This window comes from Oryctolagus cuniculus, chromosome 11 (genome assembly GCF_964237555.1).
Source record: "Oryctolagus cuniculus chromosome 11, mOryCun1.1, whole genome shotgun sequence".
Lineage (NCBI taxonomy): Eukaryota > Metazoa > Chordata > Mammalia > Lagomorpha > Leporidae > Oryctolagus > Oryctolagus cuniculus.
In genome coordinates this window covers 84,858,485-84,885,024 of record NC_091442.1, presented here as the reverse complement: position 1 = coordinate 84,885,024, position 26,540 = coordinate 84,858,485, and the positions used below count along the sequence as shown (strand labels likewise).

General features: G+C 40.8%; 1 pseudogene; it reads right to left on the bottom strand.

Moving 5' to 3' along the window:
- Positions 1 to 21,912, bottom strand: part of LOC100338226 (protein SET-like) — a 50,601-nt pseudogene extending 28,689 nt beyond the window's left edge.
- Between the last annotated feature and the right edge of the window lie 4,628 nt (positions 21,913 to 26,540).

The window sequence follows — 26,540 nt, the reverse complement described above, 5'->3', positions numbered from 1 at the left end:
GACATTATTCCTGTCAAGCAAACACTTTGGGCCTGACTCATTTAATAGAAGTATAAGGAACCACTTTTAGATTTAGACAACGTGTTACTGACACAGACAGGGAAAAGAATATTAAGCGAAATATGCCAGTTCTTTGTCCCATATACCGAAAAGGTTGATGTTAAAACCACAGGAGCCAGATGACTGCAAGGCAACATGTGGCATACACCACTCTTGAGGGACCCCCAGGTGGAACAAGGACATGAGCCTCAGCCATTTTAGGTTTCTTGTTACCCCTGACTTCTTCCAAGAGATAAGTTCCATCTCACTCCCTGTTCTGTTCCCCACCCCTTCCCTTGCATTGTTCTCCAGGTTTGGGAGCCAGTGAGCCAAACCAGAAGAACCAGCATGGAGAAGCTTATCTCCACCTACTGCCCCCAGCCCCCAGCCCTACCCCAGCCTGCTGGGGTCAGGGCCTCTCCATGTGCTCAGTCTGTGAGCACGATGGCAGTTGGTTGACCTCTGCAGACTGATTTTCTCTGAGTAAATTCAGTCTGGCTGCAAGTTCGTATTCTGCCTCCTCTCCGTTCTGCACCTCTTTTCCTAACAGCCAGGTTTATAATCTGATGTTATATTCTTGTGAGGGTGGGGCCAAAAACACTATACCTCATCAAAACTAAGAGATGATTAGAAACAGTTTCATCACAGCCTGCCATGGGAGAAAAGGAGGTAAGTAGGACATGATATCTCTCTTTTATTTTTAAAGATTTATTTACTTATTTGAAAGTTAGAGTTAAGACAGAGAGAAGGAGAAAGAGAGAGGCAGAGAGAGAGAGGTATTCCATCACTCCCAAATTGACCACAGCAGCTGGAGCTGTGCCAGACCAAAGCCAAGAGCCTGGAGCATCCTCTGGGTCTCCCAAGTGGAAACAGGGGCCCAAGGACTTGAGCCATCCTTCTCTGCTTCCCCAGGCCTTAGCAGAGAGCTAGATCAGAAGTGGAGCAGCCGGGTCTCAAACCAGCACCTATATGGGATGCTGGCCCTGCAGGCAATGCTTTATCCACTACAGCACAGCACCAGCCCCAGGACATGATCTTTCAGTACTCCTTACAGGCCTCCTAATTCTCTTCTACTACAAGATTATCATAAAGTGTTCTGCAAAGACTCAGATAAACTGTGGTTCAAGCCTTTCCCTCTAGAGATATGTGCAAGGTAATCAGGGCATCATGGTGCAGCTAATCCTCTATAGTTAGCATTTTCATTGTGTTTGTTGCAACAAATGCTCAAAGTTCAAAGATGTTTTAGAAGTACGACAGGCCTGCAACAGTCTATGCAAAAATAGTAATTGCTTTTGTTATCACAATTGGCTGTACAATACATCAGCGTCTTTCTTATGAAAGCACTTAGTAACTTCTCCCCACCCCCCCACATATAATTATTTTCTCCTTAGTGGTCAGCATTATGCAGACACTGATGAGTAAAGGGTTATTTAAACCTCTTTTGTAAAAACAAATAATTTTCTGTCTGCAATCAAGGCTAAACATGAACATACATTGCCCAATGCCATAAGATTCCTTGTGCAAAAACAACTTTCATCTAAAACTAATTATTGAGAAACTTTAAATAATAGCCTACAAAACAGTGTGTAATCTACAAAATACTATGACATTTTAACATATTATGATTTTTAAATGTACTTAATTCTCATTCCTAGAAACCATTATTGTAATTGGTAATTTAAATTCTATAATTGGTGCAATTTTTTTTGTTCTTCTTTGAATAGTTTAAAATCTAGTGATATTTATTGTCTCAAGATTATGAATTATAAACAGTAGTCAATATTTTAATTTTCAAATGCTGTTAAAATGATAATATGATTCAGGTTCAAGAATTTATACTGAGCAGCATGTTTAATGTCATTAATTTGAATGACTTGTTAAAAGGAGTAATAAATTCGGAACAACTTTCTCAGTGGTATGAGAAAGACTGGACAATAGCAGCCGGCGCCATGGATTACTAGCTAATCCTCCGCCTGCGGCACCAGCACACCGGGTTCTAATCCCGGTCAGGGCGCCAGATTCTGTCCTGGTTGCCCCTCTTCCAATCCAGCTCTCTGCTGTGGCCCAGGAAAGCAGTGGAGGATGGCCCAAGTCCTTGGGCCCTGCACCCCATGGGAGACCAGGAGAGGCACCTGGCTCCTGGCTTTGGATTAGCGCGGTGTGCCGGCCGCAGTGCACAGGCCGCGGCAGCCATTGGAGGGTGAACCAACGGCAAAGAAGACCTTTCTTGTTGTCTCTCTCTCTCACTGTCCACACTGCCTGTCAAAAAATAAAAAGACTGGACAATAACAAACAAGTCTACTTTACTAATGAGGAAACAGAGGCAGATACATGTATTTGGAGGGAGTGGAGGAGGACGGAGATGTTGGTCAATGCAAAGACAGAGAAGCGGCAGATAGGACAAAAGAAAAGTAGTCCAAATATTTTACAGTCTCTCAAAGGGCTTCAGTCTGGGCAAAGGCATGAGGTGGAAACTGAATACCCCTTCCAAGAATAAGTCTAATTTCAAATCTACCAATCATGATTAGTTTAAGCTGACCTACCTTGTCTTAGTACAGTCCTGAAAGCAGAGGGCCTAGATCCAAGGAATTTATTTGAAATGTTACTCTGGAAAGAATATATAAAGGAGTAAGAATAAAGAAGTCATTACAAAGAAAAGCCCAGGACCAAATGGATTCATAGCTGAATTCTACTAGACATTTAAAAAAGAACTAACTTCAATTCTTCTCAAGTTATTAAGAACAATTGAAAGAGAGGGAGTCCAAATTCTTTCCATGAAGCCAGCATCACCTTAATTCCCAAACCTGAAAAAGAAGCAGCAGAGAAAGAGAATTACAGACCAATTTCCCTGATGAACATAGACGCAAAAATCATCAACTAATTTCTATCATATAGAATTCAACAACATGTCAGAAAGATCATCCACCCAGACCACGTAGGATTTATCTCTGTTTTTTTTTTTTTGTTTTTTTTTTTTTTGTTTTTTTTTTTTTTTTTTGCAAATCAACCAATGTGATACACCACATTAACAAACTGCTGAACAAAAACCATATGATTATCTCAATAGATGCAGAGAAAGTATTTGATAAAATACAACACCCTTTCATGATGAAAACCCTAAGCAAATTGGGTATAGAAGGAACATTCTTCAACACAATCAAGGCAATTTATGACAAACCCATGGCCAGCATCATATTGAATGGGAAAAAGTTGGAAGCATTTCCACTGAGATCTGGTACCAGTCAGGGATGCCCACTCTCACTGTTGCTATTCAATATAGTTCTGGAATTTTTAGCCAGAGCCATTAGGCAAGAAAAAGAAATCAAAGGGATACAAATTGGTAAAGAAGAAGTCAAACTATCTCTATTTGCAGACTACATGGTTCTTTATATAGAGGATACAAAGAACTCCACTAAGAGACTATTGGAACTCATAGACAAATTTGGTAAAGTAGCAGGATATCAAATCAATACACAAAAGTTGACAGCCTTTGTATACACAGATGATGCCACAGCTGAGAAAGAATTCCTAAGATTAGTCCCATTCACAGTAGCTACAAAAAAAATCAAATACCTTGGAATAAACTTAACCAAGGATCTCAAAGATCTCTATGATGAGAATTACAAAACATTAAAGAAATAGAAGAAGATACAAAAAAATAGAAAAATTTTCCATGTTCATGGATTGAAAGAAGCAATATCATCAAAATGTCCATTCTACAAAAATCAATTTATAGATTTAATGTGATACTAATCAAAATACCAAAGACATTCTTCTCAGATCTAAAAAAAATGATGCTGAAATTCATATGGAGGCACAGGAGACTTCGAATAGCTACAGCACTCTTATAAAACAAAAACAAAGCCAGAGATATCACAATACCAGATTTCAAGACATACTACAGGGCAGTTATAATCAAAAAAGCCTGGTACAGGTACAAAAACAGATAGACCAATGGACTAGAATAGAAACACCAGAAATCAACCCAAACATCTACAACCAACTTATTTTGACCAAAGAGCTAAAGCCAATTCCTGGAGCAAGGGAGTCTATTCAACAAATTGTGCTGGGAAAACTGGATTTCCACAAGCAGAAGTATGAAGCAAGACCCCTACCTTACACCTTACACCTTACACAAAAATCCACTCAACATGGATTATGTGGGGAGCAGCCCGGACTGGACTGAGTTACTGGAATTAAGACTTATTCTATGCATCTGCTCTCCCACAATATGGCGCTGGGAGAGAAGTAAACAGCTTCCGCACAGCTGCCTCCAGTTCAACCAATAAACTGTAGGACTTGCTCCTGATTGGAGAGCAGCGTACTCGGCGTGTGGGCAGCCGAGTTGGGATTGGCGGAGGAGGACTATAAAGGAGGAGAGAGACGGCATGCACCAGGAACATCTAAGGGGAACATCTAAGGGAACACCTGTGCAGCCCCCGAGAAAGCCGGCCGGCGGTGTGCCGCTCCCCTGCGGAAGTGGGGAATGTGGCCAGGGGGAACTGCCCTTCCACGGAGGTGGAAGGGATAGTAGCCAACCCGGGAAGAACCAGCAGCAAACCCGGGGAGGGCCGAGCAGACAAAAGAACAGCGCAGGGTCCTGTGTCGTTCCTCCACTAAGAGGGGGAGCGACAGATTAAAGATCTAAATCTGGGACCCAATACCATCAAATTATTAGAGAACATTGGAGAAACCCTGCAAGATATTGGCACAGGCTAAATCTTTTTGGAAAAGACCCCAGAGACACAGGCAGCCAGAGCTGAAATTAACAACTGGGATTACATCAAATTGAGAAGTTTCTGTACAACAAAAGAAACAGAAAAGTGAAGAAGCAACTGACAGAATGGGAGAAATTATTTGCAAACTATGCAACCAATAAAGGATTAATAAGCAGAATCTACAAAGAGATCAAGGAACTCCACAATAACAACACAAAGAACCCACTTAAGAGATGGGCCAAGGATTTAAACAGACATTTTTCAAAAGAGGAAATCCAAATGGCCAACAGACATGTGAAAAAAAATGTTCAGGATCACTAGCCATCAGGGAAAGGCAAATCAAAACCACAATGAGGTTTCACTTCACCCAAATTCAAATGGTTTTCATACAGAAATCAACAAACAATAAATGCTAGCAAGGATGTGGGGAAAAAGGAACCCTAATCTATTATTGGTGGGAACGCAAACTGGTAAAGCCACTATGGAAGACAGTTTGGAGATACCTCAGAAATCTGAATATAGTCCTACCATATGACTCAGCCATCCAACTCCTATTTACCCAAGGGGAATTAAATCGACAAATAAAAGAGTTACCTGCACCCCTATGTTTATTGCAGCTCAACTCACAATAGCTAAGACATGCAATCAACCTAAGTGCCCATCAACAGAAGACTGGGTAAAGAAATTATGGGATATGTACTCTATGGAATACTACACAGTGGTAAAAAAAATGAAATCCAGTCATTTGCAACAAAATAGAGGGATCTGGAACACATTGTCCTGCGTGAAATAAGCCAATCCACAAATTTATTCTTAGGTGTTTAAATCCAATTGAAAAATTGATCCCTGTAAAAAATAAGAGTGGGAATAAGAGAGGGAGGATATGTACAGTTTGGCATATGTTCCCACGGACTTACACCTAAGGGTAAAGCTAAAAACTTGCCATGGGACTCCAAATCCCATTAAGTTGGCAGGTACTAATGCCATCTTACTAGTTAAAATGATCATTTTAAGTGCATACCTGATCATAATGATAGGAATAAGTGTCAAAGGGATCATATAAATAAAACCAAGTGTCTGCTATTAATAATAGATAGAATTTAAAAGGAGAGCATGATCCAACATTGGAAGCATACCACACATCAGACTCTTAGAATGACAAAACCCTAAATGGCACTCTGGCCTTAGAATCAGCCTTTAAGGTGTTTGGATCTGGCTAAAAAGCCCATGAGAGCATTTCAGACGTGGAAAGCCAAGACACTGTGGCAAAAAATGGCCTACATGAAGGATCTCTACGAGTGAGATCTCAGAGGAAAGAAGGGGCCTTCAAAGAAGGAGGTATCTTCCTCTGAAGGGAGGAGAGAACTTCCAATTGCTTATGGCCCTGTCTAAATAATGACAGAGTTTGTGGACTCAAAAGGCTTCCATAGCCTTGGCAGCTTATGACAAGAGCCTCAGGTGATCACTGATGCCATAAATAAGGGTGTCAATTGTTAAATAAACAACAGGAGTCACTGTGCACTTACTCCCCATGTAGGACCTCTGTTCTTATTGAGTTGTACTATGAGAATTAATGGTAAAGCTTGTCTTCATATAGTACTTCATACTTTGTGTGTCTGCAAACTGTTGAAAGTTTTACTTAGTGTCGCTCCCCCTCTTCATGGAGGAACGACACTAAGCCCTGCCTAGGCTTCATATCCGAGTCACGGCACCATTATGTCGCTCCCCGTCTTCGTGGAGGAACGACACAGGACCCTGCGCTGTTCTTTCGTCTGCTCGGCCCTCCCCGGGTTTGCTGCTGGTTCTTCCCGGGTTGGCTACCATCCCTTCCACCTCCGTGGAAGGGCGGTTCCCCTTGCCACATTCCCCACTTCCACGGGGGAGCAGCACACCGCCGGCCGGCTCTCTCGGGGGCTGCACAGGTGTTCCTTCAGATGTTCCCCTTAGATGTTCCTGGTGCATGTTGTCTCTCTCCTCCTTTATAGTCCTCTTCCGCCAATCCCAACTCTGCTACCCACACGCCGAGTACGCTGCTCTCCTCCAATCAGGAGCAGGTCCTACAGTTTATTGGTTGAACTGGAGGCAGCTGTGTAGAAGCTGTTTCCCTTCTCAGCGCCATATTGTGGGAAAGCAGATGCATAGAATAAGTCTTAATTCCAGTAACTCAGTCCAGTCCGGGTTGCTCCCCACAACTTAGTATAGAGTTGATCTTCTGTATATAAAGATAATTAAAAATTAATCTTAATGAAGAATGGGTGGGAGAGAGAGTAGGAGGTGGGGTGGGACTGGGGGTGGGAGGGTAGGTATGGGGGGGGAGAGGGAAGAACTAAAGCTGTACCTATGAAGTTTATATTTATTAAATCAAAGCTTTCTAAAGTTATTATTAGTATTATCATAAGATATTGTGTATTTTATTTATTTGAAAGATGGAGACACAGAGACATAACAAAGAAAGAAACAACTGGAGATCACCAATCTACTGGTTTACTCCCCAAATCCTGCCATGTGGGAGCTTGGACCCAGGAACTCCATGCATGTCTTCTGTGTGGATGACAGGATCTCATCCACTTGAGCCATCATCTCCTTCCTCCCAGGCTGTGCATAATCAGGAAGCTGGAAGTGGGAGTGGAGTTGGGACTGAAACTTAGGCACTCTGATGTGGCATATTGGTTTCCCAAGTAGCATTTTATCTGCTACACCAAATGCCTGCCCCTGAAGTTGCCATCTTAACTTGTAACAATCTAGTTCAAATTAATACCAACTTAATTCCAGTAATTCAAAAAATATTTTCACCTATTTAGCTTTTTTCCCCTTCATATTTCTATTATGATAATTTACTTTAGTTTTTATTGGCTAGAGAATTTATTTCAGTATTACACATAAAGGGAAAATTATAAGTTAACAATAAATATTTGTGAAATTAACATTATAAATTGCCTATCTCCTTCAGTCTTCAGTTTATGAACTACATACTAATGCCATGTCATACTGTATACTTAGAGGTAGAACAGGGAGAAAATTCGCAACCTCTATGTTTTGCTTTAATGCATCATCTCATTTTATCCTCACAATCTAATTAAGACATATATCTTCCCCATTTTTCTTTATTCTTTTTAAAAAATTTATTTATATAAAGAGAACAAATTTCATGTATTTAATAGGTACAATTTTTTTTAAATATTTATTTTATTTATTTGAAAGACAGAGTTAAAGAGAGAGGTAGAGACAGAGAGAGGTCTTCCATCTGCTGGTTCACTCCCCAGATGGCCGCAACAGCTGGAGCTGAGCTGATCCAAAACCAGGAGCTAAGAGCTTCCTCCGGGTCTCCCACGTGGGTGCAGGGGCCCAACATCTTGGGCCATCTTGTACTGCTTTCCCAGGCCATAGCATAGAGCTGGATCAGAAGAGGAGCAGCCGGGACTAGAACCGGCACCCATATGGGATGCCAGTGCTTCAGGCAAGGGCTTTAACCTGCTGCGCCATAGCACCAGCCCCTCATAGGTACAATTCTAAGAATCTAACCATACTTTCATCCTCCCACTTTCTCTCCCTCAACCTCCCTCCTTGCTTCCTTTTTTCTTTAATTTTTGCAAAAACATAATTTCAGTCCAGTCTATAATCACAGGATTTATGTGCCACTAACCATAATATTCAATAAGTAAAAAGACTGCAGTTCCACTGGACTATAAAGAGGGGCTAAAAATAGTATCAAATCACAAGATGTCTGTTTTATTCCCATACATTTTTTTGTGTTCTATATTAACTATCACATTTCAGAGAAAACGTATGATATTTTCTTTTGGGGACAAAGTAATTACTTATGTAATTATGTAAATGTTTCCCCATTTTTAAGCTAATGAATTTATCAAAATAGCAATTTAGATTGCTTGTTATTTTTTAATAAGACATAGAAGTGAAAATATCACCCAATATTATTGCTAATTCTAACCATTTAAAATAGCTATCTTTGAAGATGCTGTGCATGACAAGGTTAAAATTAGATAATGGCTGACACAAAGATGTTAAAAATAGAAGATGAAAACAAGTGTGTTCCTTTTAATATACAAGTCACTGTTAACAGTTGATAAAAAGAAGGCTACTTCACAACTTTCCTAGAAATAACACTGGCAGGAAAAAAAAAAAGCTGTGATTTTTTTTTTATTGTTTCTTTCTCTCCTGAATAAGACTGTACTATGTAACTTGATCCCCTGCTACTTTGAACCACAAATCTACTTTAAAACCATATGATATATCACTTGGTTTGTATCAAATGTACCTCAACCTATTAATGTCAAAGGTAAAAATGGTACAGGAATCCCCAAATAGCTTTCTGGTTAGGAAAACTCTATGCATCAAAATAACTTAAACGAGCAAGTACACCTTTTGGCAAGGTGGCCTGGTGTAAATCTTGCTCTGGAGGGTCTTCAGTGGCAACGGTGTTTTCCTGTCTCACCCAAGCACAAAGCTCTGCTTTGCCGGCATTTAACAGCTCCCTTAGTGTTGAGACATGTTTCAACATGTATATTCTAAGTTTTCAGGAGTGTGCCTTCTCTAGCAAAAGAAAAAAATTGTTATTGAAACAGAAAATACATATGATGAATCAAAATAAATATCTGTATGGGGAAAGAAATAATCGTTTTTTAAGATGGATTTGTTCTTTATTTCAAAATGATACTTACTGTCCATATTCAATATCAAAACAGTTATTCTGTTGGTTTTTCTTTCTCCCAATTGACCTAAAGAGGTCACATCAAAGGAGAGTAGCAGATTTTAGGGAAACCTCAGAATAAGTAGGGGTTAAGTGGGGAAAGAAACTTTGAATGACCACAGAGTATGGAGAACTCTCATTGCTAGGTATGGTGGCCCCTAGCCCAGAGAAGCAAAGTTTCAAAACAATATAAAAATGTAAAAGTTTGGTACATAAATTGTTCATGATTTCTCCAGCACTGACTGATCAGATAATATTTCCTGAAAATATTATCTTTAATATATCATAGAACTTCTTAAAGTAATTTCATATTATTACAATGTCCCTCCTGTGTGTTTAACATATGAGAAGTCTCTTTTTTATTCCCATTGTAATATATTCTCTACTATAATTTAACGACTAGTGGTTTTGGTATCTTTCAAAGGCCTAAATGTTAAAGGCTCAGCTAGAGTGGTGCTGTTGGGATAGGGTAGAGACTTAATCCAATTTTGGTATTTAGGATGTGAGCCTAGTGGAAGATCCTTAGATCACGGGTGGTGTGCTAGAGAAGTTAGTCCTAAGACAGGATGGTTTATACAAGCCTGAGCCTTTCCCAGTCTCTGTTTTTGGCTCCCCATGTGATCATCCCTCCATGGAAATTCCAAAATCCACTGCTCTCAAATGCCAGATTAGGGGACAAATGATCTTGGATTGTGAACCTCCAAAACAGTGAACTACAATAAATCTTCCTTCATATGTAGATTTTCTGAGATATTTCAGTTGTAGTAAGGAAAACTAATACACTCCAGGAATTCTTCTCCACAATCTATTGCTGTCACTCCTAAATCTTTCTAAGAGAACTCTCAGAAATATATTTTCTATGAAGTCATCTAGACAGCCACACAGAGTGCTGGGTTCATCTTGTATATCTAGGTTATAGCATCAATCTTCCTGCCCATGTGGCTCCATCTGGAAATTGACTTCTTGTCTCTGTTGGTGTTGGGTGCCTCAGATGTGTGACAGTTGGATAGCTATTGTGCTTCTCTGTTTGGTTTCTCTCCTACCCTTCCTGTTATCTCAATCAAAACAAAAATCCTTTAGTGACAGGTTAACTCTTCTGTGACCAATCCTCCTTTTAAAAGTACATTCATGATTTTACAAAAAAGTCTTCCTAAATGTTCTAGAAGTGTTGACCCACATTATCTTCATCAATAAAAACATTCTGCTAACCTTGTCTGAGTGCAGCTGTGCAGCACCAAAATACTTCCATATACAATTTCCATTTGTCCTTACATAGCAAAAGCTGAGCAGTGCCGCTGAAAGGAGAAATAACTTTTGATTTTGAAGATTTTGTGGGACAGTCTAAGCTTCTTTCTGAAAAGGTCTTGCCAGTATAACAATGTACTTATTATTAAGTCCTGTATCTCAAATTATGAAGCCATAGGATTATGTTAAATAGGGAGTTCTAAGAGTCATTTGAAAGAAAAAAGGAAAAAGGAAAGGCAAGTAAGAATGTTCCTACCTTTTTAAGGCAAAAATGTGTTTGCCTAGATGCCTGATTTGGTTCTTGTCACCTGACTGAGAAGTCCATGTATACTGGCTTTTACATTGTTTTATACATGGGCTGATGTTTATGTCTTGATAACAATGATCTAGGGGTTATGACTATTTGGTACCAATTTCCAAATTTTTCAGAGGGTGAAAGTCATGAGATAGTGTTATCCATGAGATGTTTTGTCCTGAGCAATCACTAGGTAAATAGAAATGAGATGGGGCCCAGCACTGTGGCGTAGCAGGTAAAGCCACCACCTGCAGTGCCAGCATCCTATATGGGCGCTGGTTCAAGTTCTGGCTGCTACACTTTCTATCCAGTTCTCTGCTATGGCCTGGTAAAGCAGAAGATGGCCCAAGTCCTTGGGCTTTTGCACCCACGTGGAAGACCCAGAAGAAGCTCTTGGCTCCTGGCTTCGGTCTGGCGCAGCTCTGGCCATTGTGGCCAACTGGGGAATGAATCAGTGAATGTAAGACCTCTATCTCTCGCTGCCTCTCCTCTCTCTGTGTAACTCTGACTTTCAAATAAAAAAAAAAAAGAAAATAAAAAGAAACGAACTAAACAGACCTAGCTCCTGCTCTCATCAGATTTAAAATAGCTTTAAATTCATTATTTTAAAATTAATTACTTTTTGAGTAGAATATAATGTGTCCCAGATTCAGTTATATATTTAATACCTTATTTATAATTATTTTTTAAATTGTATAGTTTTCTCAGGAAAATTTATTTATTTTAATTTTACATTTTTTTTTATTGTGTGTTATAATTTTTTATTGTCTTACTGTGCTTAATTTATAAACTGTATCACATGTATCTATAAGGAAAGCCTAAATGTGATGCGCTCGGTACTATTGGTGGTTTCAGGCATCCACTGGATATCTTGAAACACTTCCAACTATAAAGGGGACTAGTGTGTTAGAAATCACCTGTTTGAATTTGCCTTTAAGACTGTTTTTTAAAAATTATTTGGGGCCTGGCGCCTGTAGTGCCAGCATCCTACATGGGCACCGATTCAAGTCCCGGTCGCTCCTCCTCCAATCCAGCTCTCTGCTGTGGCATGGGAAAGCAGGCCCAAGTCCCTGGGCCCCTTCACCCACACGGGAGACCCAGAAGAAGCTCCTGGCTCCTGGCTTCAGATCGGCCCAGCTCTGGCCGTCATGGCTACCTGGGGAGTGAACCAACAGATGGAAGACCTCTCTCTCTGCCTCTCCCTCTCTCTCTGTGCAACCCTGCCTTTTAAATAATAAATAAATCTTTTAAAAAATTATTTATTTGAAAGAGCTACAGAGACAGAAAGGGAGAGACAGAAAGAGATCTTCCATCCACTGGCCCACTCCCCAAATTGCCACAATAGCCATGAGTGGGCCAGGCAAAATCCAGGAGCCCGGAGTTCCATCAAAGTCCCCCACTAGGGCTGCAGGGACCCAAGCACTTGGACATTCTGCTGCCTTCCCAGGCACATTTGCAGGGATCTGAATTAGCAGTGGAGCAACCGGGCCTCAAATCTGTGATCATATGGGATGCTAGTATTGTAGGCAGTGATTTAACCTCTGTGCTGCAATGCTGGCCCCTACTTTACCTTTTTTTTTTTTTTTTCTTTTTCTTTTTTTTTTATCTTTTATTTAATGAATATAAATTTCCAAAGTACGTCTCATGGCTTACAATGGCTTTCCCCCCCATACCGTCCCTCCCACCCACCACCCTCCCCTTTCCCACTCCCTCTCCCCTTCCATTCACATCAAGATTCATTTTCGATTATCTTAGTATACAGAAGATCAGCTTAGTATACCTTAAGTAAGGATTTCAACAGTTTGTTCCCACACAGAAACATAAAGTGAAAAATAATAGATGATTTTTTTTTTAAATGATGATGAAATCAGATCAGACCTATTGTCATGTTTAATCCCAGTGAGAGTCAAGTTGGGAATTGATAATTTCTTTTTTTTTTTTTTTTTTTTTTTTACAGAAGATCAGTTTAGTGTACATTAAGTAAAGATTTCAACAGTTTGCACCCCCATAGAAACACAAAGTGAAATATACTGTTTGAGTACTCGTTATAGCATTAAGCCTCAGTGTACAGCACATTAAGGACAGAGATCCTACATGAGGAGTAAGTGCACAGTGACTCCTGTTGTTGACTTTACAAATTGACACTCCTGTTTATGGCATCAGTAATCTCCCTATGCACCAGTCATGAGTTTCCAAGGCTATGGAAGCCCCTTGAGTTCTCCGACTCTTATCTTGTTTAGACACGGTCATAGTCAAAGTGGAGGTTCTCTCCTCCCTTCAGAGAAAGGCACCTCCCTCTTTGAAGACCTGTTCTTTCCACTGGGATCTCACTCACAGAGATCTTTTTGCCAGAGTGTCTTGGCTTTCCATGCCTGAAATACTCTCATGGGCTTTTCAGCCAGATCCGAGTGCCTTTAGGGCTGATTCTGAGGCCAGAGTGCTATTTAGGACATCCGCCATTCTATGAGTCTGCTGAGTATCTCACTTCCCATGTTGGATCACTCTCCCCTTTATTTATTCTATCGGTTAGTGTTAGCAGGTACTAGACTTGTTTATGTGCTCCCTTTGACTCTTAGTCCTTTCATTATGATCAATTGTGAACTGAAATTGATCACTTGGAATAGTGAGATGGCATTGGCACATGCCACCTTGATGGGATTGAATTGGAATCCCCTAGTATGTTTCCAACTCTACCAATTGGGGCAAGTCAGCCCGAGCATGCCCCAAATTATACATCTCTTCCCTCTCTTATTCCCACTTTTATGTTTAACAGGGATCACATTTCAGTTAATTTTCAACACTTAAGAATAACTGTGTGATAATTACAGAATTAAACCAGTCATATTAAGTAGAACAGACAAAAAAAAAATACTATGAGGGATAATGTATTAAGTTGTCCATTAGCAGTCAGGGCTATGCTGATCAAGTCACCATTTCTCATAGTGTCCATTTCACTTCAGGAGGTTTCCTTTTTGGTGTTCAGTCAGTTGTCACCGATCAGGGAGAACATATGGTATTTGTCCCTTTGGGACTGGCTTACTTCACTCAGCATGATGTGTTCCAGATTCCTCCATTTTGTTGCAAATGACTGGATTTCGTTGTTTCTTACTGCGGTATAGTATTCTAAAGAATACATATCCCATAATTTCTTTATCCAGTCTACCATTGATGGGCATTTAGGTTGGTTCCAGGTCTTGGCTATTGTGAATTGTGCTGCAATAAACATTAGGGTGCAGACCGCTTTTTTCTTTATCAATTTAAACTCCTTTGGGTAAATTCCAAGGAGTGGGATGGCTGGGTCGAACGGTAGGGTTATCTTCAGGTTTCTGAGGAATCTCCAGACTGATTTCCATAGTGGCTTGACCAGTTTGCATTCCCACCAACAGTGGGTTAGTGTCCCTTTTTCCCCACATCCTCGCCAGCATCTGTTGTTGGTAGATTTCTGTATGTGAGCCATTCTAACCGGGGTGAGGTGAAACCTCATTGTGCTTTTGATTTGCATTTCCCTGATTGCTAGTGACCTTGAACATTTTTTCATGTGCCTGTTGGCCATTTGGATTTCCTCTTTTGAAAAATGTCTATTGAAGTCCTTGGCCCATCTCTTAAGTGGGTTGTTGGTTTTGTTTTTGTGGAGTTTCTTGATCTCTTTGTAGATTCTGGTTATTAACCCTTTATCTGTTGCATAGTTTGCAAATATTTTTTCCCATTCTGTTGGTTGTCTCTTCACTCTCCTGACTGTTTCTTTTGCAGTACAGAAACTTCTCAATTTGATGCAATCCCAATAGTTGATTTTGGCTTTGACTGTCTGTGCCTCCAGGGTCTTTTCCAGAAATTCTTTGCCTGTGCCAATATCTTGAAGGGTTTCTCCAATGTTCTCTAATAACTTAATGGTGTCAGGACGTAGATTTAGGTCTTTAATCCACGTTGAGTGGATTTTTGTGTAAGGTGTAAGGTAGGGGTCTTGCTTCATGCTTCTGCACGTGGAAATCCAGTTTTCCCAGCACCATTTATTGAATAGACTGTCCTTGCTCCAGGAATTAGTTTTAGATCCTTGATCAAATATAAGTTGGCTGTAGATGTTTGGATTGATTTCTGGTGTTTCAATTCTGTTCCATTGGTCTATCCATCTGTTTCTGTACCAGTACCATGCTGTTTTGATTACAACTGCCCTGAAGTATGTCCTGAAATCTGGTATTGTGATGCCTCCAGCTTTGTTTTTGTTGTACAAGATTGCTTTAGCTATTCGAGGTCTCTTGTGCCTCCATATGAATTTCAGCATCATTTTTTCTAGATCTGCGAAGAATGTCTTTGGTATCTTGATTGGGATTGCATTGAATCTATAAATTGCTTTTGGGAGAATGGACATTTTGATGATGTTGATTCTTCCAATCCATGAGCATGGAAGATTTTTCCATTTCTTTGTATCCTCTTCTATTTCTTTCTTTAAGGTTTTGTAATTTTCATCGTAGAGATCTTGAACGTCCTTGGTAAAGTTTATTCCAAGGTATTTGATTGTTTTTGTAGCTATTGTGAATGGGATTGATCTTAGCAGTTCTTTCTCAGTCATGGCATTACTTGTGTATACAAAGGCTGTTGATTTTTGTGCATTGATTTTATATCCTGCCACTTTGCCAAACTCCTCTATGAGTTCCAATAGTCTCTTAGTAGAGTTCTTTGGATCCTCTAAGTACAGAATCATATCGTCTGCAAAGAGGGATAGTTTGACTTCTTCCTTCTTGATTTGTATTCCTTTGATTTCTTTTTCTTGTCTGATGGCTCTGGCTAAAACTTCCAGAACTATGTTAAATAGCAGTGGTGAGAGTGGGCATCCCTGCCTGGTGCCAGATTTCAGTGGAAATGCTTCCAACTTTTCCCCATTCAATAGGATGCTGGCTGTGGGTTTTTTATAAATTGCTTTGATTATATTGAGGAATGTTCCTTCTATACCCAATTTGCTTAGAGTTTTCATCATGAAAGGGTGTTGAATTTTATCAAATGCTTTCTCTGCATCAATTGAGATAATCATATGGTTTTTCTTCTGCAGTCTGTTAATGTGGTGAATCACATTGATTGATTTGCGAATGTTGAACCATCCCTGCATACCAGGGATGAATCCCACTTGGTCTGGGTGGATGATTTTCCTGATGTGTTGTTGTATTCTATTGGCCAGAATTTTATTGAGGATTTTTGCGTCTATGTTCATCAGGGATATTGGTCTGTAATTTTCTTTCAGTGCTGCATCTTTCTCTGGCTTAGGGATTAAGGTGATGCTGGCTTCATAGAAAGAATTTGGGAGGATTCCCTCTTCTTCGATTGTTCTGAATAGTTTGAGAAGAAATGGGATTAGTTCTTCTTTAAATGTCTGGTAGAATTCAGCAGTGAATCCATCTGGTCCTGGGCTTTTCTTTGTTGGGAGGGCCTTTATTACTGTTTCAATTTCTGTTTCAGTTATGGGTCTATTTAGGTTTTCGATGTCTTCATGGTTCAATTTTGGTAGATTGCATGTGTCCAGGAATCTATCCATTTCTGATAGGTTTTCCTGTTTGCTGGCATACAGGTCCTTGTAGTAATTTCTGATGATTCTTTTTATTTCTGTGGTGTCTGTTGTTACGTTTCCTTTTTCATCTCTGATTTTATTGATTTGGGTCTTTTCTCTTCTTTTTTTAGTTAGTTGGGCCAATGGGGTGTCAATTTTGTTTATTTTTTCAAAAAACCAGCTTCTCGCTTGGCTGATTTTTTGTAATGTTTTTTTGGATTCAATCCTGTTAATTTCTTCTCTGGTTTTAATTATTTCTCTTCTCCTACTAGATTTGGGTTTGGTTTGCTGCAGTTTTTCTAGGTCCTTGAGGTGCGCTGAAAGCTCATTTATTTGGTACCTTTCCAATTTCTTGATATAGGCACCTATTGCTATAAATTTGCCTCTCAATACTGCTTTTGCTGTATCCCATAAGTTTTGATATGTTGTATTGTTGTCTTCATTTACTTCCAGAAAGTTTTTGATTTCTCTTTTGATTTCTTGAATGACCCAGTGTTCATTCAGGAGCATGTTGTTCAGTCTCCATGTGTTTGCATACTTTCTGGGGTTTCCTGAGTTGCTAATTTCCAGCTTCATCCCGCTGTGGTCTGAGAAGCTGCATGGTATGATTCTAATTCTTTTAAATTTGCTGAGACTTGCTTTATGGCCTAGTATGTGATCAATCCTAGAGAAGGTTCCATGCGCTGCGGAGAAGAATGTGAAGTCTGTAGATGTAGGGTTGAAAGTTCTGTAGATATCTGTTAGATCCATTTGGGCAATAGTGTCAATTAAATCTGCTGTTTCCTTGTTGATCTTCTGTCCGGATGATCTGTCTATTTCTGAGAGTGGAGTATTGAAGTCCCCCAGTACTATTGTATTGGAATCTAAATCTCCCTTTAAGTCCCTTAACATATCTTTTAAATAGACCGGTGCCCTGTAATTAGGTGCATATACATTTATAATAGTTACATCTTCCTGTTGAATTGAACCCTTAATCATTATATAGTGTCCCTCTTTGTCTCTCTTAACAGTTTTTGTATTAAACTTTATTTTGTCTGATATTAATATGGCTACACCTGCTTTTTTTTGGTTTCTGTTGGCATGGAATATCTTTTTCCAACCTTTCACTTTCAGTCTGCATGCCTCTTTGTTAGAGAGATGTGTTTCTTGTAGGCAACAAATAGTTGGGTTGTGTTCTGTGAGCCAGTCAGCCAAACGGTGTCTTTTAACTGAAGAATTCAGACCATTAATGTTCAATGTGACAATTGATACGTAGTGACTTTGCCCTGCCATTTTCCCGGAAATATTTTCTAGTATATGCTTTGAGCTTCCCATGCTCTTTTACTGGTAGGTGTTCTTCCTTTCCCTTCTTTCATATTGATGGCCGTGTTTCTGTGTTTCTGAGTGTAGCACATCTTTAAGTATCTTTTGCAGGGCCGGACGAGTGGCCACAAAGTCTTTCAATTTCTGTTTGCTATGAAAGGTCTTTATTTCACCTTCATTCACAAATGAGAGCTTGGCAGGATATAATATTCTGGGCTGGCAATTTTTCTCTCTTAGCACCTGTGCTATGTCTCGCCATTCCCTCCTAGCTTGTAGGGTTTCTGATGAGAAGTCAGCTGTGAGTCTGATTGGAGATCCTCTGAGAGTAATCTGACGTTTCTCTCTTGCACATTTTAGGATCTTTTCTTTATGTTTCACTGTGGTAAGTTTAATTACCACGTGTCGTGGTGAGGATCTCTTTTGGTCATGTTTATTGGGGGTTCTATGAGCTTCCTGTACTAGGATATCTCTGTCCTTCTCCAAACCTGGAAAGTTCTCTGCTAGTATCTCACTAAAAAGGCCTTCCAATCCTTTCTCTCTCTCCATGCCTTCAGGAACTCCTAGAACTCGAATGTTGGTTTTTTTAATAGTATCCTGTAGATTCCCAACAATATTTTTTAGGTTTCTAATTTCCTCTTCTTTTCTTTGGTTTGACTGTATGTTTTCCTGTGCTCTATCTTCTAAGTCCGATATTCTCTCTTCTGCTTCACCCATTCTGTTTTTAAGGCTTTCTAATGTGTTTGTCATTTGATCTATTGAGCTCTTCATTTCATTTTGATTTCTCTTGACTATTACACTTTCCTGTTCTACTAGTTTCTGAGTTTCATTTTGACTCTTCCTTAAAATTTCATTTTCACGAGAAAGATTTTCAATCTTGTCCATTAAGGATTTCTGTAGTTCAAGGATTTGCTTTTGAAAACTTCTAAATGTTCTTATCATAAATTTTTTGAAATCCGTATCTTGCATTTCTTCTATCTCATCATCTTCATACTCTTGGCTTGGGGTGTTTTGCTTATTTGAAGGCATCATAGTGTCATCGTTGATCTTGCTCCCTCTATTTCTGTGTTTGTTACTTGGCATAGTTAATTCTTCAATTGTCACTGTGCGCTTTTTTTTTTTTTTTATACTGTGTCCGTGTTAAGTGGACTGCCTGCTGTTGGAGGAGCCTTGGAGGCTTGAGATGGGTGCGGCCTGAGAGCTCTGCCTGGTTCTTCCTGGTTAAGGGTGTGCAAAGGTGACACCCTCAGGTTATGCGTGGTAAATCTCTCTCTTTTTATTTATTTATTTATTCTATTTATTCAGGGGGTAAGTAACACTGCAGGGCAGGGCTGTGCAGAATTGATGGTATTTAGCTTCCAGTCTTTGGCTCCTCTGGACTCCCACTGGGTTGCCTAGGCTACTGAATTCTAGTGACTCAGTTCCTTAACTCTCCCCCATTGATATGTAAATCCAAAGAGGAGGCCTGCTCTTTGTCTCTTGGGAATTCTTCAAGTCTTGTGGCCTTGTAACCTTTGCAAGGTTAGGGGGAAGAGAAACCCCGAAGCTTTTTTTTTTTCCTTCTTTCCGGTAGTGAGTTTGCTGCACTTTCCGGCCCCCCTCTAGATTCTGACCCCCGTTTCCCCACCAATGTCTCGGGTTATTGAGCTCACCTCCCCTTCCAGCGCCGATGTGTGGACTCGGAGCCCTGAGCGTCCCAAGTCTCCCCGCTGTTTTCTGTGTGGCATGCACTCTCCTTGGAGCACTGTCGCGCAGACCCTGGGGCTTCTGCGGCTGGGTCCCGTGACTTGGCTTCCGTGCGGTGGGCGACCTTGTTCTCCCAGTAGGTCCTCCGATTCACGCCTGCTCCATTCAGAAGGGTTTCCCTTGCAATTTTTGTTTGGTTCTATTTTCTGCAGCTACCGTAACTCCCCTTTTATTAAACTAAATTTTCCCGGACTATCGGTGCGCGCCCTCACTATTCCGCCATCTTCTATTTTAATTTTACATTGAAAGCTAATCATTATCCCATAAAATAACTGATAAGACTTGTTTTGGAATTTTACTTGGTAAACTAATACTGCTCAAGGCATATATTTGTCAAAACATCGTAAACATATTTTATTGTAGTGTTGTTTCTCTCTTTACATATCCTCTTTTTATAAACTATGATATAGGCTAATCTTGTATGTCTATTTAAGAATTTTGTTAAAATATAAAGAGGAAGTTGATCTTGAGAATTACTATAAATTGTACACAATATTGTATAAGGAAAAAATTTCTCATTTAAGTCATATGCCTGTATATTTTAAATATAATTCAAAGATAGCTTTGATCAGCTCAAAATAGAATTCTGATAAATCATAACCTAAAAGTCGAAATGGAGGAAAAAAACAGATTGGGCAATTCCTGCATAGTTTCCATGGTAGGTTATTACAAAGTTTGTTTGAAATTTTTGGTCTGATTTTGCTTATGAATTATATTCTACATTTATAGTCAATGTGTGCTTTTTGTAACATTTAGTTTACAAAAATGCTTATAGTAACTCTTATTTCTAGCTAACTTATGTATACTTATTTACTTGAGAAAATATCTGAGGTTTTTATATTTGATTAGGTGATAATTTATAAAAGTATGAGGTATTTCATAAATATATATATATATATTTTTGACAGGCAGAGTGGATAGTGAGAGAGAGAGACAGAGAGAAAGGTCTTCCTTTGCCGTTGGTTCACCCTCCAATGGCCACCACGGCCGGCGCGCTGCGGCCAGCGCACTGCGCTGATCTGATGGCAGGAGCCAGGTACTTCTCCTGGTCTCCCATGGGGTGCAGGGCCCAAGGACTTGGGCCATCCTCCACTGCTTTCCTGGGCCACAGCAGAGAGCTGGCCTGGAAGAGGGGCAACCGGGACAGAATCTGGCGCCCCGACCGGGACTAGAACACCGTGTGCCGGCGCCGCTAGGTGGAGGATTAGCCTATTGAGCCGTGGCGCCGGCCGAGGTATTTCATATATTTTTATAAATTATGGTATCATTTATTTTTGAGAACCTGTCGCTCCCCCATTCGTGGAGGAACAACACCGGACCCTGCGCTGTTCTTTTTGCCCAGCCCTTCCCGGGTTTGCTGCCGTTCCCCCACTCATGGAGGAATGATGCTGTCCTGGGTTAGCTGCCAGCCCCCTGCCTCCGTGGAGGGGCGGCACCCCCGCCGCTTTCCCCGCTTCCGCGGAGGGGTGGCACACCACCGGCCGGCTCTCTCAGGGGCTGCTCAGATGTTCCTCAGATGTTCCTGGTGCATGTTGTCTCTCTCCTCCTTTATAGTCCTCTTCCACCAATCCATGCTCTGCTGCCCACATGCCGAGCACGCTGCTCTCCTCCAATCAGGAGCAGGATCAGCTCCTGCAGCTTGTTAGTTGAATTGGTGAGGCAGCTGTGTAGAAGTTGTTTGCTGTCTCTCAGCGCCATATTGTGGGAGATCAGATGCATAGAATTAGTCTTAGTTCCAGTAATTTAGTCTAGTCTCAGTTGCTCCCCACAGTTCCCCCTTTCTTTTTATTCTTTGGCGTTGATACATGCCTGTCTTCGGTGCCCCGCGGCGCACACTCTGCTCTGCTCTGCTAGAGTTGCCCGCAGATGCTTATAGCCCTACCACTCAGGCAAACCAAATCCGGGTTCTCTCATTGCCATGTTATGGGGAGGCTTTTATTAGTGTTGATACGTGCCTGTCTTCGGTACCCTGCGGCGCATACTCTGCTCTACTCTGCTAGAGCCGCCCACAGGTGCTTATCGCCTTACTAATCAGGCAGACCGAATCCGAGCCTTCTTATTGCTGTGTTGTGGGGAGGCCTTTTTTATTTTTCTCTATTTCTCTCTATCTCTCAGCATTCTTATTCCTCTCATTTTACTTGTATCTCCGGGCATTCTTATTTCTCTTATTTTACTTCTATACTTCTATCTCCGGGCATTCTTATTTCTCTTATCCCAGCGGGTTCCTGGCACCCACCCCATGGTGGCTTCCCGGCTCTGCGCAACTTCAGCACTCACCCCACGCTTCTCTTATCTGCGTGGCTTCGCGGCTCCGCCCGCGCTCCATGGTCTATGCGCCTTTTGCACTCACCCCACAGCCTCCGCGCTAGCCCCACGCTCTTATCTACTCACGCCCTGCACACTCTCTCTGCGCTCGGCGGCTTCCACGAATCACGGCCTAGCTCACGTTTCCACTACCGGTTTAGTTTTCAGTCTAAGTTCCCCGGGCTAATCTGACGAATCCCAACCTAGCTTACATCTCCGCTTCTGGTTTGGCTTTGTCTTTGCTCCCTGGGCTAATCTGACGAATCCCAACTTAGCTTACCTCTCCGCTTCGGCCTACCCCCGCGGCTTCACTTTCCCTAGCTTATATTTTTCTTTCCCTGGTACTTTTCCTAGCTTTCTTCCAGCAATATTTCTCATTTCTCCTAGCTTCTCCCTACAGTCCGTATCTGAGTCCAAGTTTTTTCTAGCTTTCACTTTCGCTTTTAATCTTAGATTTCTGCTAGCTTCTCCCCGCAGTCCATATCCAAGTTTATTTTTTCTAACTTTCACTTTCGCTTTCAATCTTAGATTTCTCCTAGCTTCTCCCCGTAGTCCGTATCCGAGTCTATGCCTAGGCTTTCACTAGCTTCTTCCGGCACTTTTTCCGTCCGGCTTTTCCCTAGGCTCTCCCTATTCTCTCTCTCCGATATTTTCCCACTTTTTCCCTCCTAGGTTTCATATCTGAGTCACGGCACCATTATGTCACTCCCCCACTCGCGGAGGAACAACGCCGTCCCGGGTTAGCTGCCAGCCCCCCACCTCCGTGGAGGGGCGGCACCCCCGCCGCTTTCCCCGCTTCTGTGGAGGGGCGGCACACCGCCGGCCGGCTCTCTCAGGGGTTCCTCAGGTGTTCCCTGGTGCATGTTGTCTCTCTCCTCCTTTATAGTCCTCTTCCACCAATCCATGCTCTGCTGCCCACATGCCGAGCACGCTGCTCTCCTCCAATCAGGAGCAGGATCAGCTCCTGCAGCTTGTTAGTTGAATTGGTGAGGCAGCTGTGTAGAAGTTGTTTGCTGTCTCTCAGCGCCATATTGTGGGAGATCAGATGCATAGAATTAGTCTTAGTTCCAGTAATTTAGTCTAGTCTCAGTTGCTCCCCACAGAACCCATTTGAAATTTTTAAACTCCAGTTCATGATCCTTTAAAGAATTAGTCTGACCGATGTAAACTATAGTATACTCCATGTCATTGACTTTTGGACTTTATGTATATTGCAAATAATTGTGTGTCTGCGACTGTGTGTGTGTGTGTGTGTGAATCTTCTAGCAAATTCTTTTTCTGACCTATTGCTAAGTATCAGATTCAGACTTCTTCAACAATTGAATATGGTTTTGTGATCTTGATTTTTTTTTTCTTAAAGATGTAGACAGGTGACAAGATGAGATCCTAGCACTTTTAAACTGAAAAAGACATGCATTTGGGAGCACAGCAGGTTAAGCTGCCACTTCAGATGCCTGCATCCCATGTCAGGGTGCCTGAGTTCAAGTCTCACCTTCACTTCAGAATCCAGCTTCCTGCTAAAGTGCACCCTGGGTGGCGATGACCGTTCATGCACTTGGATCCCTGTCAGCCTATGGGAGATCACGATGTCACTTCTGGGCTTCGGCCTTCAGCATGCCCAGTCCTGGCTGTTGTAGGTATTGGAGTAGTGAATCAGACAGAGTATCTCTGGGGGCTGGTGTTGTGGTGTAACAGGTTAAGCCACCACCTGCAATGCCTACATCTCATATGGGTGCAGGCTTGAGTCTCAGCCATTTAACTTCTGATCCAGCTCCCTGCTAAAATGCCTGTTAAAATAGCAGATGATGACCCTAGTGCTTGGGTCCCTGTGTCTATGAGGGAAACCTGGATGGAGCTCCTGGCTCCTGGCTCCTGGCTTCAGCCTGGCCCAGCAAAAGCCATTATAGCCATTTGAGGAGTGAAATAGCAGATGGTGGATCTCTCTTTCTCTCTCTCCCTCCTTCTGTCTGTCAAATAAATAAAATAAAAATTAAAAAAAGAATATAATTTTCTGTCTCTTTCTGTCACTATTGCTCTTCCTTTAAAATAAATAAAAATAAACACGAGAAAAACTAAAATAAATTAGCTACATTGAATTGTCTGAAAATGATCACTAGTGACTATGAATTTATGTAAATGATGGGGTTGTATTTAAAACATTCTGGAGAACCATTTTGAAATTGCCTTTAAAGGCAAATTCATGAATGAATAAAGAATTATTATTAGATCTCATATATTCAATGCAATATAACTGCATTTTAAATTTACTTTATTCATGTGTGGGGCAAAGAGAGTGAAAGATAGAAAATGCTCATACTCAGTAGTTCATCCCCCAAATGGTTGCAACTGCTGGGGTTGGGTGAAGGCCAAAACCAGGAACTAGGAACATCATCCAGATCCCGATGTGGGTACAGGAGCCCTTACCCTGGAGCTATCACCGCTGTGTCCCAGGAACAGGATTAGCAGAAAGCTGGAGTCAGGATTCAGAGCTGGGATTCAAAGCTAGGTGCTCGTAAGTGTCTTCACACTTAACAGTGCCTTAACCATGAGGCTAAACACCCATTCCATAGTTTTAGAGTCAAAATTTTACCATAAATGTTAGTCTGGTGAGTCTGGGCTGCAAATCAATTTAAACTAAGGATTTCCAACAATGCACAAAAAATACAAATATTTCATTTAATACATTAAATTAAAATTCTCGCCAAATTCTACCAATTTTGTACTATATATTGCTTGAGGGGGAAATTGGAGAACATTTCTTAGGGAATGGTGTTGTCCATAAAAAACTCACCTGACATTGTAATAAAAATGTAGCCTGGGTAATAATCCACCCAACAGTCATAACATTGATATTTTTCAATCTTCTATAGGGTTGAAAGACACAAATTAGCAATAGGCAGTATCTATTGATTTCCACTGACTAGCAAGAAAGTAAAATATCTCAATTAAGCCACTTCACCAAAGTTGTTTTTCTGAGAAGTGGACAATATTCATCCTCCTTTGTCTAGAAAGCCAATTAAGATAAGATACCAAATCAATTGCTGATATCTTCCTGTTAAAGTCAACACTGTAGCATTCCCTCTTTTATTCTCATGTTTTAATTTTGTTTCTAAGAGTAAAACTATGGAATATGATGAGTTCTGTGTATTTTCTCTGCTTCCCAGATTTGTTGCATCTGGTAAGCAAGGAAATATGAAGTACCCAAGTAATTACTAAAACAAGAGTGTCACAGAATGTGAAACTCCTCTATAAAATTTTGATTTTGAAGACATCTGTTTCTGTCCCAACCTCAGCAGTCTAGAAGTCTGGGGCATGTCAGGGTACTCACTCTAAAATACAAAACAAGTTTCTATACCTTATTCCACTCATCCATGAACTAAGAGGCCTTTTAGTACTTGTGGTGATAGATGCCACACTTCGGTGTGCTACCCTACTGCACTAATAGAGCAATGCATAAGCTTTGAGTTGGATCTAGAAGGAGCTGGCTCTGGGGAAGGCATCTGCCATGATGTCACATTCCTAGTCCTGAGTCTGATGACACAAAAAATGCAATAATAATCGAATGTCTGTTGCAAATGTTGTCTCAGTTATAGAGTTTTTACAACTTGCATTTGTGTAACTATAAGAGTTAAAATAAGAAGTCATAAATAAAAAATAAAAATATTGACGTCATAATAGAATAAGAAAATGGAATCCACTTATGGTATTTCTGAGGATGTAAATTTGTGAAGTCACTGTGGGAAACAGTATGGATGTATGTATCTGAGAGAAATGAAATCAGGATATTGAAGAAATGTTTTCACTCACGTGTTCAGTAGAGCCTTATTCACAATAACCTAGATACAGGAACAACTCTAATGTCTATCTCCAAATGAATGAATAAAGAACATGTGGTATATACACATAAAAGTATTATTTACTCTTAAGGAAGAGGGAAATCTGAACATTTTCAATAATATGAATCAACTTGAGGGACATGATGCTAAGTGAAATATAAACCAAAGAAAGACAAGGTCTGCGTGATTCCACCTGAAGGAGCTATCTAAAATGGTCAAACTCATAGAAGCAGAGAATGGAAAGGTGGTTGCCAAGGACCAGAGGGGAAGAATGAAATTCCGAGCTGTTGCTCCATGGGTGTAATAGCTCAGTTATGCAAAAGATAAAATAAGATCTGGAGATGAGCTGTGTAACATATTATCTCTAGTTATCAATGTGAAGGTACTTCAAAAAGTTCATGGGGCAATTCATTCATGTTTTTTAAAAGATTATTTATTTGAAAGAGTTAGAGAGAGAGAGAGAGAGAGAGAGAGAGAGGGAGAGAGAGAGAGAGAGAGAACCTCACCCAGGAGTTCACTCTCCAGATGACCACAATGGCCAGGGCTGGGCCAGGTGGAAGCCAGGAGCCAGGAGCTTCCTCTGGGTCTCCCATATGAGTGTCAGGGGATTGAGCACTCGTCCACTAATTTCCCAGGTACATTTACTGAGAGCTGGATAAGTAGAGCAGGCAGAACTTTAACTGGCATCCTTGAAGTATGCTGGTATGTTACTGTGCACTTAAAAAGTTTGTTAGTAGGATAGGTATCATATTAACTGTTATTAACACTCAGACATAATTATATAAAAAATATAAATTGAGAAGCCAATGAAAGA